This window comes from Pseudochaenichthys georgianus, chromosome 4 (assembly GCF_902827115.2).
Source record: "Pseudochaenichthys georgianus chromosome 4, fPseGeo1.2, whole genome shotgun sequence".
Lineage (NCBI taxonomy): Eukaryota > Metazoa > Chordata > Actinopteri > Perciformes > Channichthyidae > Pseudochaenichthys > Pseudochaenichthys georgianus.
The window spans coordinates 41109790-41125741 of NC_047506.1; the positions used below are offsets into that span (position 1 = coordinate 41109790).

The 15952-nt window shown below is 40.9% G+C and overlaps 1 long non-coding RNA gene across 2 annotated transcripts; it reads left to right on the top strand.

Annotated features, from left to right (window-relative positions):
* The first annotated feature begins 7842 nt into the window (after positions 1 to 7842).
* Positions 7843 to 14081, top strand: LOC117445739 (uncharacterized). 2 transcript variants are annotated; one of them, XR_004552036.2, is made up of 3 exons: positions 7843 to 8003; positions 9884 to 10180; positions 10924 to 14081. It is a non-coding gene; the product is annotated as an uncharacterized lncRNA (long non-coding RNA). The 2 variants fall into 2 exon arrangements; XR_004552035.2 differs by having other exon boundaries at positions 9884 to 10016.
* The last annotated feature ends 1871 nt before the right edge of the window (positions 14082 to 15952 follow it).

Consider the following 15952-nt stretch of genomic DNA (forward strand, 5'->3'; position numbering starts at 1 on the left):
CCATTAGTTGCATTAAGTTGTGTTTATCCGTGATCCGTTTTCTTCATGTTTGGATTGATTTAAGTTAGCTTTTTTGAAAAGTATTTAAGTACCAAAAGTACCAAAAGTAAGTACTTATTGTGCGTTTTGTAATTTATCTGAAATGACTGGATTTGTTTCCTTCTGATTATCAGTTAATGAGCTACTTTTGATTACTTTATACTGCTGCTATATCTTAACCTATTATTATCATCCTTTATTTATTAATTAGAAAAAAGTAAAAAGTAGAATATTTGCTTCCGAATTGCAGTAGAATATAGTTATATAGGCGCAAACAAAATCTCTAATCTCTCCCGTAAAGTACAAGTACCGCACAATCGTATTTAGGAAGAATACTTGAGTAAATACACTACAATACACCAACGGAGAATAGAAACACAAAGCATGCACCAGTCATCATGAGTACATTCAAACATATGAGGAAAAGTATTTGCTGCAGAAATCTTAAAGCAAAAGGCGAATTTCTTAATGGTAAAATAAAAAAAGAAGAAAGTGGCCTTTAAATGCATACATGCTATCTGCAAAGCTACAGAGAGTTAAAAGCATTCAATAATTTTGCAGAAAAGTGCAGATTATTTGGCATTACCAGCTGACGACAGAAAGGAGATGCTGGGTGGAGGCCGACGGCTCACCCTGTCCGCACGACCTGCAACAATAACACCTTTATTTAACAATGGTTAAGAGCTCAAACAGAAGAACTGACATGCAACATGGGCTACATCCTTAAAAACACTTCTTAAATGGTAACTGATTTGTCAGTAAAGTTGCAACCCATAACCAAGGATAGCCTTGCCTTTTATAAACCGAATCTGCTCTCAACTAATGTCTTGCAATGTTTTTAGGATTCTTGCAAATGTTTAAATTCCTTAATTTCATTGATTTCTTTCTGTGTTGCAATTAGTGTTCTTATCTTGGGGTATGTAGCAATTGTTGTAGTCACCGCACAACCTTGATGCCGAGTCATCTGGTTTTAACACCGGTACCACAGGCGCTGCCCACTCTGCATGTATCTCTTTTATTAATCATTAGATTCATTAAGGAGTGTTCTTAGAAGAGTCATAAATAATCTGACTGCATCAATCCATTCACACTCTGTACATTCAGCAATCATAAATGCAAATAGCGAAATGAATACTTTATGATTTGCAAAGGAAAATAACAACACATATTTTCCTTTTTAACACAAATTGTGAAACTGTTGGTAAAGAACATCATGCACAGTTTGTTCCTATGGTTTTCTATCATGAGCAGTTGATATGGTCAACCTGGCTTGCCATTAAGCACATGAATCATCTGCCCTGTAGGTGTTAGCTCTTTTCTGCTGTGGTGCTGTGACATTCCTCCTGGTTGGAATCACATCGCTGGCCTATCAGCTGCTGGAGTGTGTGACCGCTCAGACTCGCATGTGGCAGCTTGACAGATCTCTCCTCTGAGCTCCAGCAGGCGCCTCAGGGTAGGGCTGGGTCCATCACTCCTATTGTGAGGGCTGAGTCTGCACTGTGTAGGATTCACACGTTCTTATGTGCCAGGGGAACATGCTTCACAATACACACATACAGGCACAACACACTACTTGTTGTAACTTGAGTGGGAATAAAAGTGTCCTTAAATTGCACAACCAGGTAGGAGATTTGCAACATGGGCACATGAGCCTGCCTGCAGATACGGCTCATGAGTTTTGATTTCCTGCAGAATCAGCAGTTCTATGTTCATAAGGAGGAAGATGGCTGTCTTCGGGGTTTCACCTCTCACTACCTGACATGATCAATATTAAGAAAAAGACGGAGCAGAAAACTTCTTCTGCATCACTTGAAAATAAACTTAGAAAGATATTCGGATCAAAATCAGCAAGTTGACTCTTAAGTATAAATGAATCTTTTAGGGATGTGGCTCAGAGCAGTGGTGTCACAATAGCCGCTTTTTCACACCAAGTACTTTGCCGTACTTAGTTCCCAGCACTTAGTTCCCAGCACTTAGTTCCCAGCACTTAGTTCCCCCATGGAACTAAAGAGCAGATCGTGTTCACACCGGAATAAGTCCCTGAGGGAGGATTAGGCAAATGAAGCCGCTGACGTCACTTCTTCTTCTTCTGCTTTGGGTTTACTGGCAGGCCGCAAACAACTTCACGGCGTATACTTTTGGCGAGCCAAAAAAGTTGTGGATGAGTTGGTAAGCTAGCATGTTTTACTGAACAGAACAGCCTTCACTTTATTATAATATCGCTTAGAAAGTATTCCTGGATTATCTGCAACCATGCGACCAGTATAAATGCTTCACAAGATTGACTTTTAATGTATATGGGATTTATCCAGGCTATAGAGAAGGAGTGCAATAACCTGACTGAAATACTTTGATGCTGCAAGGGCAAAGGTAGTTTCAGTGTAGAGTTCACCTGGGGAGGGGAATCCGGACTTTATCTATTAATATTGCTGCATGAGTGGATTTGTGCTGCGTGGCATTTTTCGACTCTAAGTACTCTTTTAGCAAACACAATTCGGTGAACAGACATACACATAACACTTATTATACACATGTAGTACAGTAACGACACATCTTGAAAACAGAATGTTAAGTTTTACGTATTCTTATATATCAATAATAATTGCATCAGTTTATCTGAGAAGCCTGGAAGGCCACATATTAACTACATGAAGTTTATTCAAATCTTGGGATGTGCTTCTCTGTGATGTGAGTACTCTGAGTACCGTACTTTATGTGTAATCTCTTTGGCTATAGTGGAGCAACATTAACTCTAAGGGAAAACCCTGAGGCTGTCATAAGGCTCTTCTCAGTTTGGGCCTGTACACAAAAAAAAGCCTTAATCGTAAACGGTGAGGATGGGGCTGGTGCATGTATCATACACTAAAGTCTTGAATTAAAACAGAAGAGAGAAAGTAGTGTGGTAACCGTGACTGAGGTTGCCATATGTAAAGCTAGTCACTGACAACGCCACCTCCTGCTAAGGGGCAGGAGGAACCCGTGGGCCCTAAATGTAAGTCGTGGATTGATTTTAAAGCTTCCCTTAATCGGTTCAATTATGACAGAGGCATGAATTCCAAAAACATAACACAGCTTTATTTAACAAGTGTTTGGAAACCGTTTAAAATATCGATTCATGTAAAGTATAAAAATGGCAAATATAATTCAATACATAATATAAGTTACCCTCCTCAGTTGGGCAGGCCCGGTCCGCTGGGTTGCAGTGCCTGCTAATCGTGAGGGACAAAAACAAGAAAAGCCACACACCAAAACAACATAAGCATGCAATATTTAAACCACAATCTCTATGAAATAATAACAGTGAGATATTTAGCATACAGAAAAGAAAGTGTCACACCGTGCAGTCCCTACACTGAAGGCAGGCAGCGTTCCACCCGGGCCCAGGCCTACGCCGCAGAGGAGCGCAACCTACGACACAAACAATAAAATGATTATACTGCCATACACTGCACATGAAGAAAATGAACAAGAAAATACACAAGAAACACTATAGGACAGTGGCTGGCCTGCTCCTTTTGAAAAGGAAACAACATAACGTGTTAGTTGCCAGCCTCATTCACCAACTCAATATAAAATGAAAGAGTTAAAAACAAGGCATACTTCCACAGAGTAGATTTCCAACTCAGCTTAATCCTGCCGGGGAAATGGTCACTTAATATCCCGGGTAGCTGGGCCGGTTGTGTACATTAAGCTCTGTAAAACACCTAAATAAGTTGCTTAAAACATAATTAAAAACGTCGGTTTAAAAACGCCATTTAAAAGCAAATTACTCATAACAGACCCGGTCTTGTGCCTGTCGGGAGAGTTTCCCTCCGTCAATGGTAAACTCTCGTCTTGCACTCGCCCTAATAAAACCAAACTAAATGAGCCACTTGCATAAGTTAATTTAAAAGACCATAAAACCACCTTAAAACTGTTATTCCTACCTTTGTGAGAAGACCAGTGACAAGCAGCCAAGCAGCGTCTCCGGCGTCAGAAGTTGAACATTATTCAACTTCTGACGCCGGAGACGGCGGAGACGGACCGCTATGCTACCCACAATTCAGTTCGGCGAAAAAGCGAGGCAACGTGACGTCACCCCATTCAAAGTGAATGGGCAGATTGGAGTTGTCGACGCTGTCGACGCTGTAGTGTGGACGGGCCGTAAAAGTCCATCGTTCAAAAGCGTACTTAAAGAGCCTGTGACACGAGTTTCCCCCATCATCCAAACCCATCAATTTGAGTAAATATTGTCCCCTTGAAAACCGTTACTGAACTGATTTTGGATATTTGTACTTTGATAACCATTAATCCTTCAATGTTGACCATTTTCTGGATCTTCTCCGGATTCTTCAAGTCCCGCCAAATGATGGGTGACGTCATTGCGGGCACAGCGCTCCAGCTGCACCGTCCAGGATCCCAGCATCTGCATGTAAACCTTTATATATATACAGTCAGATGTAAACGCACGACGGCGCACACAGCAGCAAGCTCAGACAGCGAGGACAGGTTAATGTTGAACGTGTCTGAGAGCTCATATGAGGCTGAAGGATCGGTTTATGTTGTATCTGTTAGAAGTTTAGGAATGAGGTGCATCAATATGGGCGATCATATGGTCATGTAGCCAGTGGTGGAATGGGACTAAAAATCATCCCGGGACTCTCGACCGGCCCACTTCGGTACCGCTAGTACATTGTCAACGGGGGGAGCGGGGATGTAAAATACAAAAATAATGTATAATGTCTGTGTCTTTGACATTAGCGCTGCTAGCCACCTGTGCCCTGCACTACGAAGCCAGTTCAACAGACCCTGGATATGTTTGAGTAACAAACAAACTAACAAACGAGATCTCGCTAAGCGGTCCTACGACGCTGGTTATCAACTCGGTAAATCAAGCCAGGGTTTCTCTCTCCAGCTGAGAGCGCGTTCACGTCTAAGACACGCGTGGATCTGACTTTAATTACATTTGACTCGAGTGTTTCGTCAACATAATGTGTTAAATAATACTTCTGCATCCAGTCTGTGACACTGTGAGTGTTGCACGGCCAGATGAGGCTGGAGAAGCTGACTCAGATAAGGAAATATATGATATATTATGATATTATATGATCGATGATCTGATTGATGATGTAATATGAATGATAAGTGTGACACGTCGGCGTCTTCTCTGCATACGGCAGTTTAAACTGTATTTTCTTTATCCTGTAATATGACTTGAGAGATTTAAACTCCGCACACTGAGTGGATCTCTTTTCTATAGACGCCGGAGGCGGGCAGCGTCAGGTAAAAGAAGTTATTTAGCCTTCCCAAACCTGAGCCTCACGCGCCGCCTATGGGGGATGTGCTGGTGACTTATCCGACCGGCCCACTTCGGTACCGGCCCATCGGGATTGGTCCCGATGGCCAGTCCGCCACTGCACCCAGCCCACGTAAACTGTCAACGGGGGGAGCCTCGCTGCGGGGAAACGGTGGACCTAGTATCCCGATCGGAGTGGGAATAATAATAATAATAATAATCCGTGCATTTTATCCATTAATTTACCAACATTGTGGTAAAAAAACACACGTTTAATCCATGTTGGTGTACTCTACATCGGTTTGTTTTCTCATCAGGAAATGCAGACCGGCTCAAACAAACGATTGTTAATCATCATCCTCACGATCATTTAATGTATCATATGTTCGCCGAATTGACATGAAAGCACTAATAAATGTAGTTTCATCCACTTGAGTTTACAACCACAAAAATAATCGATATGTTTTTATATCACATCTGACAGGAGGAAATTCAGCAGCTCTCACTCCCGATTTGTAATCCTAATGTAATCATCATCTTCACCACGATCATTTATGTTTATGTCGCCGAATTGACATGAAAGCACTGACAAATATGAATATACTGTAGTCAACTTCATTAACACGTTATTAACGTGCCTAAACTCAGTAATTCACCATTTCTACGCATGACAACACACTTTGTCCGTGTTTGGCTCTCGAAGCGTTCCCGCATTGACGTCACTTCCGGCTTCCCCCAAAACTTCAAAATGAGTCGATGGAATTTCCCCGCGATGTTCGAAATTATTGATATTTAACGGAACGGTATCGCTTTTTCTTTTTTAAACTGACGGTTCGAGATGACTAGTAGCCCAATATTTCATTGCACAACAGTTGTTGGGATGCTGTCACAGGCTCTTTAAGTGAAGGTAAATGTTTCAGTATCAAAAGCACTTAAAGTAAAGTATATGATATCATTCTGCAAAACCACTCAATTCAGAAATATATATATATATAAATTGTGAGATTATCATTTTTAATGCATTAATAAAAGATGGAGGTTTGTAAAAATAGATATTCTTCTTTGTGACCCCTCAAAGTGCATTTATCCTTCACACATACGCAGAAGTTACCTGCTCGCTGGGAGTGATACACATTAACAAACACTGACACACCGCTGGCTACCGCTTCAGGAGCATCTTGGGTATCAATATCTTGCCCAATGAAACTTCAACAGGAGGACCACTCTACCTCCTCAGCCACATAACAGGTTTATACTATTTTGAATTAATAAAAAAACTAAAGATGTCAAAGGTACAATATGTGCTTCTGAATTGTCAAATAAAGTGCATTCAAATAGTAGGCCTACTTAAACATTTCTAAATTGAATGAATACAGAAGGCAGACACACGACACAAAAGTTAATATTAATAATATAACATCAGTCTTTATTTATGTTTGGAGGTGCTTGGTGTCAGCTTTACAGGTACATAGAGATGAGTTCATGTGACTTTGCTCCTTCAGTTATAATTACAGTTAAATGTCTATGTGATGGTCAGCCAATGAGATCGTCCCACAGCCTCGCAGCATGTGACGTTGTTGTGTGAAACCATGTGTGCTAAATTAGGTGAGACAACATCCCATCCACAGGGAAGAAACAGAGCTTTCAGATGACTGACCGCAGGAAACACACCGCAGGGAGAGAGGAGGAACACTGGAACACTTCTCTGTCCTCTGGAACGAAATGACAAAAGACATACTGTTCGTATTAAACTCATTCGCTTAATTATTGCTCATCTGATTTAATTATTTTATTTACTGATAGCAATGAATATATTTATTTTCATGTAATTATTATATTCAACATGTATTATTATTATTATTATTATATTTGTATCTCAGTTTATTATCTATTTTCTAAATATTGTTTTTTAATAATTAGTGAACCTTTTTAAATTATTTATGATATTCTATTCCTGTTTTGTGTTAATTGTATGCATATTTTCTCTTATAAAGCACAAATAAATTAGATTACTATTAATTATAATACTTTATTATAGTTTATTTTAACTGATAAAACCATATAAAGACAAACTTGAATCTGAGATAATACATCAAAAAATACAATGAGCGAACAATTATTGTAATATTTTCCAAGAAACAATTCATACAACATTAGAGTAATCAGCATCTAAGAATTTAATAACATACAAATTACAAAGTTGGTGAACTTTACAGGCAAAATACAGCTTACATGTTAATATTGGCGAGGAAGAATTCATTAAAACAGGTTTGTGAAGCAATAACACAGAGGGGATTTCTTGAGCTGCAGAGACCGTAAATCATGAAGATGTTTTCTTTTCATAAACGGCTGAGCAAAGATCAACCCAGAGAAAAACATAGGGCTGCTCAAGATAGATCGTTAGAACTTGAACACCACTCCATATGCAATGTGCAAAGAGTTAAAGAATATTAAAGAAAAAGGGAATACTGTATGTATGATTTAATATGGTTTTAAACAGCAGGGATTTAGAATCATCGCTCAGATCGTTTCCACAGGACAGAGATGCAGGTTCTGGGGAAATCTGACAACCAGTGGCGGCTGGTTGTCAGATTTCTCGCGAGAGTTTGCGAGTCACGTGGCTGAATGTTTACGTTTGACAGGCAGCCTTTCAGTTACGATCGTTATGTGTGGGCCACAGCAAATGATGGTGAGAAGCTAAACTATCTATTAAGTATGTCAATTACAGGGAGTGTGATTGTAACTGTGTGTGTGACTAGCTGGATGCAAACAGGTAAACGCTGTCTTTTGTTTCCCATGCTTGCTCTTCAAACAGCCGGGGACAGATACTATGTGCCCGTGATAAATAAACACACACACACACACATTATTGTATATAGTTGAGTTTTGACAGCATCCATCAAACTAGATTTGTTGCCTTAATGGTCTGTTTTCTAATATGTCTGTGTTTCTGAACCACGTCTATAATGTTCGTATTTAGTCTCCTGATTTCAAATGGGAATTCAATCATTTGAGTGTTCCCAAAGAACCGGTGTGCTGCAGTTTGTGTGGGCCTACTGTACTGTTGCACAGTTTACTGTAGAAACTATGTCCAGGACAAGGTGTTTGGAAGTGTTGGAAGATTCATAGCTAACCACACTGCAGATTATGGAGGCATTGATCAGTCTTCTCATACCTCTAACATCACCAGAAGTCATAAAAGGGGTCATTTCTCAAAATGTTCCCCGTGTGGTTTATTCACCATTACAATAGCCCCACCTAAAATAATTTCCACCAGCCGCCACAGCTGACAACGTATGTCAAAAAAAGCTTTAGATTAAGAAGGGGGGGGGGGGGGAGAAGGAACTCCTTCTACTTCTTTTAAAAGCATTATTGTGTTAAGACACTTACAAAGCCTTTTTGAATGTAGTCTTTGGATGCCAAACACTGCAGTGACGGAGGAGAGAGTGAAGACCAACACATCAGCTCAAGTTTCTTTCTTCTTTTAACCAGTGCATGGGTGCGGTGTCAGTGGGTTCCCTGGGGGTCCGATCAGTTGGGGTATTGAAGCTTGAAGTGGTCAGAGGAGCCTGGTGCTTCACCTGAGCCCCGCCGCCAGCTTCTCCATGGCTGCCTTGCGTTCCTCTGCTTTCTGCTGGGAGCGCCGCAGGACGTTCCTCAGCTCCTGCAGGTGGTCCAGCGTGCCCACCAGCTCGCCCTTCACTGTTTTCATCTGGCTCTCCAGCAGCTGTGTGTGGTGCAGCGAGCTCCTCCTGTGGCGCCGGCTGGAGCGCAGCTTCTCCTCCAGGTCCTCCACTGCAACCAAAAGACTGTTACCACAAGTACAAGGAAAACAACGGAAGCTGTGAATCTAATTAAATGTTTTAATACAAGTATGTGAAACAGATTTCACATACCTGTATTAGGTTAGTTGAAAGAAATAATATTAAAGGTCCCCTATTATACTGTTTTTCATCAATGTATTATAGGTCTCATATATATACAAAACATGTCTCTGAAGTGTTTGGCTCCAAACAGATCATTGTAGCATCCCATAATCCCCTCTGTTTCAGCCCTGTTTCAAAAGTGCTGATTCTCTGTCTGTTACTTTAGATGAAAATAAGGAGCCCCTCCCCACGCCCCTCTGAGAGAGATTTGGTTACAAAGAACTCAATGGTGTTCGAGGAGGAGATTCAGGTGATAAGGTGGGGGGGGTTACCTTGGTTGCTGATTGGCTAATGGTTACACAAGTTCATCGTTATGACATCACAAAGTGGCCAAAATCTGATCAACTCATTTTCAGACAGGTTTTTATAGAAATGGATCAGGACAAAAAGTGAGAGAATCTTTTTTCCTGAAACTTTCAGAATCTCTTTACACAGAGGGGACACATGTTTATAAAAGACATGACACGTGGATGTTGCATAATAGGTGATCTTTAAAGTCAACGTTTCAGCTTTATCAGTGCACCAGATAGAGATTTCAACACACATGAGCATTTAGTAGGATGTGGTACAGACCCATGTTCTCTTGTAAGTCCATGCTGTCTGAGCAGGTTTGAAATGAGCAGGATTCTGTCTTCCTGTCCAGCAGGTCCTTGGTCTGCTGCAGCATCTTCTCCATCTTGACCAGTTCAGCAGCCTTAGTGTCGCTGTCCCGGCGAATTTTCAATAACTCCCTCTGCCTCGGAGTCAACTCACTGTGAACATTACTCATGTTGAAGGTAAAAGCTCTGAACCTGTAAGTAAAACCAACGCAAGGCCATCTGCGACACAAGAGCCAACACGAGTCAGTGAGCTCGCGACACCAGGAGGACGCCTCTGACCCTGATTTCAACATCCAATAATATTCCACTCTGAGACAAACGCTTTCTCTTCTGAAATGCTGGTTTGTTTGCAAATGGACAGCCGGGGACTTTTGGCTTTTTATAGCTTCTTCTAACCTCAGCACATGTTTGAAAGTTCTCTGTAAACAGTGGATTCTCAGTACACACCATTACAATTGGCAAGTCATAAGACTGGCTTCACAAAGCCCTCCAGGAAAATGGATCATTTTTACACTTACTCGCAGGTCATAAAGTTCCTAAAGGCAGAAGATAGCAAGCGTGACCATTTGAAGGATTTAAAACAAAATAAACCGTCTTTATTTAAACATGTGTGTTAAAAGAATACATAACAGGAGCTAAAGAAAACTGTAAGCTATTCTCAAATTTACATTGGTGTTAACGTTTAGCATCTATAATTGTTTTTGTTGTATACAACAAAAACAATTCTGGACAGAGCAAAACATCTAATATCAAATACTAACAAGAGACAAAGAATGCTTTATTTTTATTTTTATTACTATTCATCATGTACCAAGAAACATATCAACCCTGTAATTGTGTTGCATTTATCAATAGTGGAAGAGCAGTCAGTATGTACTGTTTGCCAGTGACCTACTTAAAGAGTAACTTGAAGAATATGGAGCTCTGTACTGTACATGTCATGCAGATTCATTCTTAGAAAAAAGGACGTTTCATTGCGTATCATTTGTACTTCTCTAGCAGTGAAGATCTCCTGCCCCTCCAAACAAATCGTATCTGTTAAGATAAATGTTTTATTTAACTGTTTTTTTTTTGTTTTTTTAAGGAGGCACCCCAGAGCCAAGGGCAGGCCGAGCAGACCGCCTCCTCCCGCCGCAGGCAGGATCAAACTCTCGGTCCGGCAGCTTGTGAAACCTGCGTGCCGCGTATGTTCTGCATATCGAGCAGATCAGCTTGAATGGTGCCCCTCTAAGAAATACATTGAGAAACAGCTGATTTTGACACACACATACATGTTCATTGAGTAAAACAGTATCAGTGTCTTATTTTATATTCATCACAGTGAATGCTGAACTTGCCGGATCATATACTGTAGTTGAAAGTACACAATGAAACACTGGCGTGCTTGTATCAAATCAATACATCCCATACATCATTGGAACAGGAAGAATCTAAGCTACAACACTAACTCCAGTAAACACAGCCTACATGGCAAGCATTTTTATAATATACAGTAATGTACAGTAAACACTATCTTTGAACTTACTGCAAAGTTATAACATGAAATTCACCCCTGGTGTCATTCTGTCTGCCACCCCTTGATTTTACTTGCTCTGACTGTTCAAATGAGATGTCAACCATCAAAATGGGATAAGGGGTTCCAGAAATATCAATAGCCAATTTTGTCCGAAAATAGTATGGGAAAGGGGGGTATGACCGAACGCAAGAGAAGGGTTAACTTAACTTAGGTCATTGCAAATAGAACTTGTTATACAGAAGATGTTGTAGGAATTATTTTATAAGATACAAATATTTTCATTTAGCAAACATGCTGTAATTATTAGTCTTATATTCATATTTCTAACATCACATTATGTTATGTTATTGTTATTTGGTTTTTATTTGTGCTTTTGTCGTTGTGAAGGAAATACTGTATTGAGTTGGTTTCTTCTGTTTTGGAAGCCTTGTATATCTTTTTGGTCTTGTTAGAAATACCCCATAGTAAAACTGTGTTCTAGCAGCAGTTCAAGAAGCTTAGTTTGCTGTCTGGCTGCTACATGTATTAAGATGGTTTGCTCTATCACAATTTACACTATATAAACATCTGTGTATTGTTCTTCTCAGTGGCGTTTTCTCCCGGAGGCCAAGGCTGTTTTTTCGGATTATAGTTATAATTTAAATAAAAACACATAATTCTCCTTTGCTGTGTGTTGCTGCCGGCCCGTCTCTCCCCCATTCTCATTGAGTATTTTACAAAGATGTTATGGTGAAACAGTAGATTGCACTCTCTGTTGCGAGAGGAGGCCAGCCGAATCTGGCTTCCCTTAGTGAAAAAAAATGGAGGGATTGACCAATCAGATGAGGCCCACGTGATGCCCCTGCCAACCTGTGATTGGTCAGGGCCATGCCAAGGGAAGCCAGCCGCCTCTTGCTTCCCTTCAGAGGTGGCTGGCGGCTGGCGATTTGATTGGACACTGCCATCAAATCACATCAACATCAGTTTTAATACTGTAACTGTCATCACCGCCGTTAGAAATTATCAAGCAAATGAAGCATTATGGAGGGTGGAGATTTGGCGTACTTAATCAAACATAACTTTACTAAACTTCCGCTACAGCAGCAACTAAAAATTAAATCAGATGACAGGCCAATGCCCGCACTCGAGCTGTGTGTACACAGAGGAAAAAGGGAGAGAATCGGACGTTCAATGAGGACAATTATGTCCGCACGGAGTGGCTAACTGGAAGCGCTAAACTTCAGCGTCTATTTTGCTGGCCATGTCTTCTTTTTGACAAGGATTCGTGCTCCCTGAACAATCCTTGGGCAACTTCAGGATTCATCGACCTTGCCAACCTGTCACGGGCAATTAAGAGGTACGGTAAATCCAAAAATAACATAGATAGTGTTATTGTCTGCATACATTAATAAGTACAATGCTTAAATTAATAAGGAGAGAGTTTCAGCTGGAGTGTGCGTGCGGAACTTTCGGTTAGATAACAGGCGTGTGCAAGTCTTGCATCTGTGTGATACAAATGTGTGTAAAATGATACCGGGCGCTGTAATCACTCATCTGGTTACGTTATTGACCACCCCAATGTCTAGGAATCCAAACTAGTATTATTAGAATCACTGTTTTGTAAGCTAAACATATAACTAGCTAAATATGGGTCAAGCTAGCAATCAGGCAGGTTCACAGGGGGTGAAAACATGACTGGTGGTCGTAACACGGACCACCTGGGACAGTTGTACCATGGCACATTTACAATGATGGCTCATTTGCTCGAATGATCAATATTGTTGATTGGTGTGCATTGTCCCTGTAAAAATAAACAGAATAAAATACTGTACGTAAAGTGTGTGCGTGTGTTTACAGTATGCCAAATATCAGAAAGAGGAAGACAGACAGGGGAGTGCCACTTCCCCTGCTGCAGAGGGCCTCAAATGAAGTTCAGGAGGGCAAATTGGTCAGAGCAGTGGCAAAGTCCCGTGATATATGCCATGTCACCCTGTACCGGTTCCATAACAAGAGGCTGAGGTTGGAGAGTCAGGGATCAAAATCACCCCAAAGAGTAGGCTACTGGACACCCAAGAAAGTGTTCTCAACAGAGCAAGAGATGCTTTTGAGAGACTACCTGATGGAGGCAGCTGATTTATAAGGTCTCAGCTCAAAGGAGGTAGGTCTACATAATTAAGGTAGAATAGGCTATATATACAGATGGAAGTGACTTTTACACCTGCCACAACGGTGAATCAGATTAATTCCATCTGGTGTTCTGTTTTAAGTTATGTTCATTGTTTGTTGGTGGATGTGTGAAACCCCATTCAAATCTTGTTGCCTTAGAATTAGACAGCTTTCCCTCTTTTTTGTCATGTAGTGGGAAAAAAGGTAACCGTTATTAGCATGTTACAACCGTCCCTGCTGGCATGTGTTACAACCGTCCCTGGCATACAACCGTCCCTGTAACAGTTGAGTTTAAAAATAAATAAATACATTTTCCAACCTGTACTTATTTCATAGAAACATCTTAAATACATTGTTTCAGTAGTTGACACATTGAAAATGTATAATATAGCAAAATGGTTATCCTAGTGTAAATGTTTTTTTACTTATTGGGGAAAGCCCAAAAAGTGCTGTCCCTGGTCTCCCCTATTGTACGACTTGGTAATTTTTGAATGTTGATATGTATTCGCTCATAGCCTACTGTGCCTTTCACGCAGACAATAAAAGTGAATTTTTATTTGCATTAAAAACGTGTTTTCAAACCCTTCTGTTCAAAGTTGATATTTTGTTTCTTAAAAGATTAAATCATTAAAAACATGCTGTTTGCGACTTCCGGTTGACTGCGGGAACGAAATGGCTGTGTGAGTCTTGAGCTCCCTGACAACATCCCACTATTATTACACATTTAAGTCATTTCACGCCGAATTATCTGTTGGAAAGCTATAAGAATGCCGGAGGCAAAGGGAAAATCGACTAAAACGCTGAAAGATGAAGATATTAAATTCATCGCCGAAGTGGTGAGGACCTTGCTACGTGAGGAGCTAGATGCTAGCCTCGATCGAGTAGCTAACAAAATTGATGCTGTGCACTCAGAGCTAGCAACTGTAACTACAAGGATTACTTCAGCTGGATGCTTTGAAAAATAGCACTAAGAAAGATTCTACCGTCCTTTCCACCGTTTCTGAAAAGATGCTGGGTTTCGAACAGAAGATGGCGGATCTTGAGGACCGTAATAGGAGGTGCAACATTTGGGTTTATGGTCTACACGAGGACGCGGAGGGTGATGCCCCGGTGCAGATCCTGGAACGCATGATACCCACTTGGTTCCCCGCTCTGAAGCAACTTAAACCTGAAATAGAGCGTGCCCACAGAATCTTCTGCGGCGGTCCCCCTACGGAGGGAGAACTACCCCGGGCTTTTATCTTCTGCTGTCTACGCTTCTCCACACGCCAAGCTATCCTCCGTGAGGCGAGGAAACACCCCCCTTCAATCGGCAACAGAGCTCTCCGCTTCGCTGCTGACTTCAGCAATTATACAGCTAAACGCCGAAGAGCATTCTCACGGGCTATGGCTTTGGCACGGGAAAAGGGAACTGATGCTTTCCTGATTCACCCTGCCACTCAAGATTAGAATGGGTTACTTTTTATGCGGAACCCCTCAACGCCTACAACTCGTCTGCTTAGTGTAATAGAGGAATTTGGCAACCTATCAGGTTTTAAGATTAATTGGCCCAAGTCTGCCTTTTTGCCTCTCAACGACGCTGCCAAATCAAGGCAAGGCAAGGCAAGGCAAGGCAAGTTTATTTATATAGCACTTTTCAACGCAAGGCAATTCAAAGTGCTTTACAAAAAAAAAATGAAAGACATTAAGCATTAAAAAAGAAAAGCTAATAAAATAAACATTAAGGAAAAATACATGGATAAAAGTTACAGTGCAGTCTAAAATATGAATAGTTCAATTAAACATTACAAGAAAAAGTACATGGATAAAAGTTACAGTGCAGTTTAAGATATGAATAGTTCAATTAAAAGCAGCGACAAAAAGAAAAGTCTTCAGCCTGGATTTAAAAGTAGTAAGAGTTGCAGCGGACCTGCAGGTTTCTGGGAGTTTGTTCCAGATATTTGGAGCATAATAACTGAACGCTGCTTCTCCATGTTTAGTTCTGACTCTGGGGACAGAAAGCTGACCAGTCCCTGAAGACCTGAGAGATCTGGATGGTTCATAATTTAGCAGGAGGTCAGACATGTATTTTGGGCCCAAACCATTCAGTGCTTTATAAACCAGCAGCAGTATTTTGAAATCTATTCTTTGACACACAGGAAGCCAGTGTAAAGACTTCAGAACAGGAGTGATGTGATCCACTTTCTTAGTGTTAGTGAGGACTCGAGCAGCGGCGTTCTGAATCAGCTGCAGCTTTCTAATAGATTTTTTAGTGAGACCTGTGAAGACACCATTGCAGTAGTCGAATCTACTGAAGATAAAGGCATGGACAAGTTTTTCCAAATCCTGCTGTGACATTAGTCTTTTAATCCTAGATATATTCTTTAGGTGATAGTAGGCTGATTTAGTAACTGTTTTAATGTGACTGTTGAAACTCAGGTCAGAGTCCATGACTACACCTAGATTTCTGGCT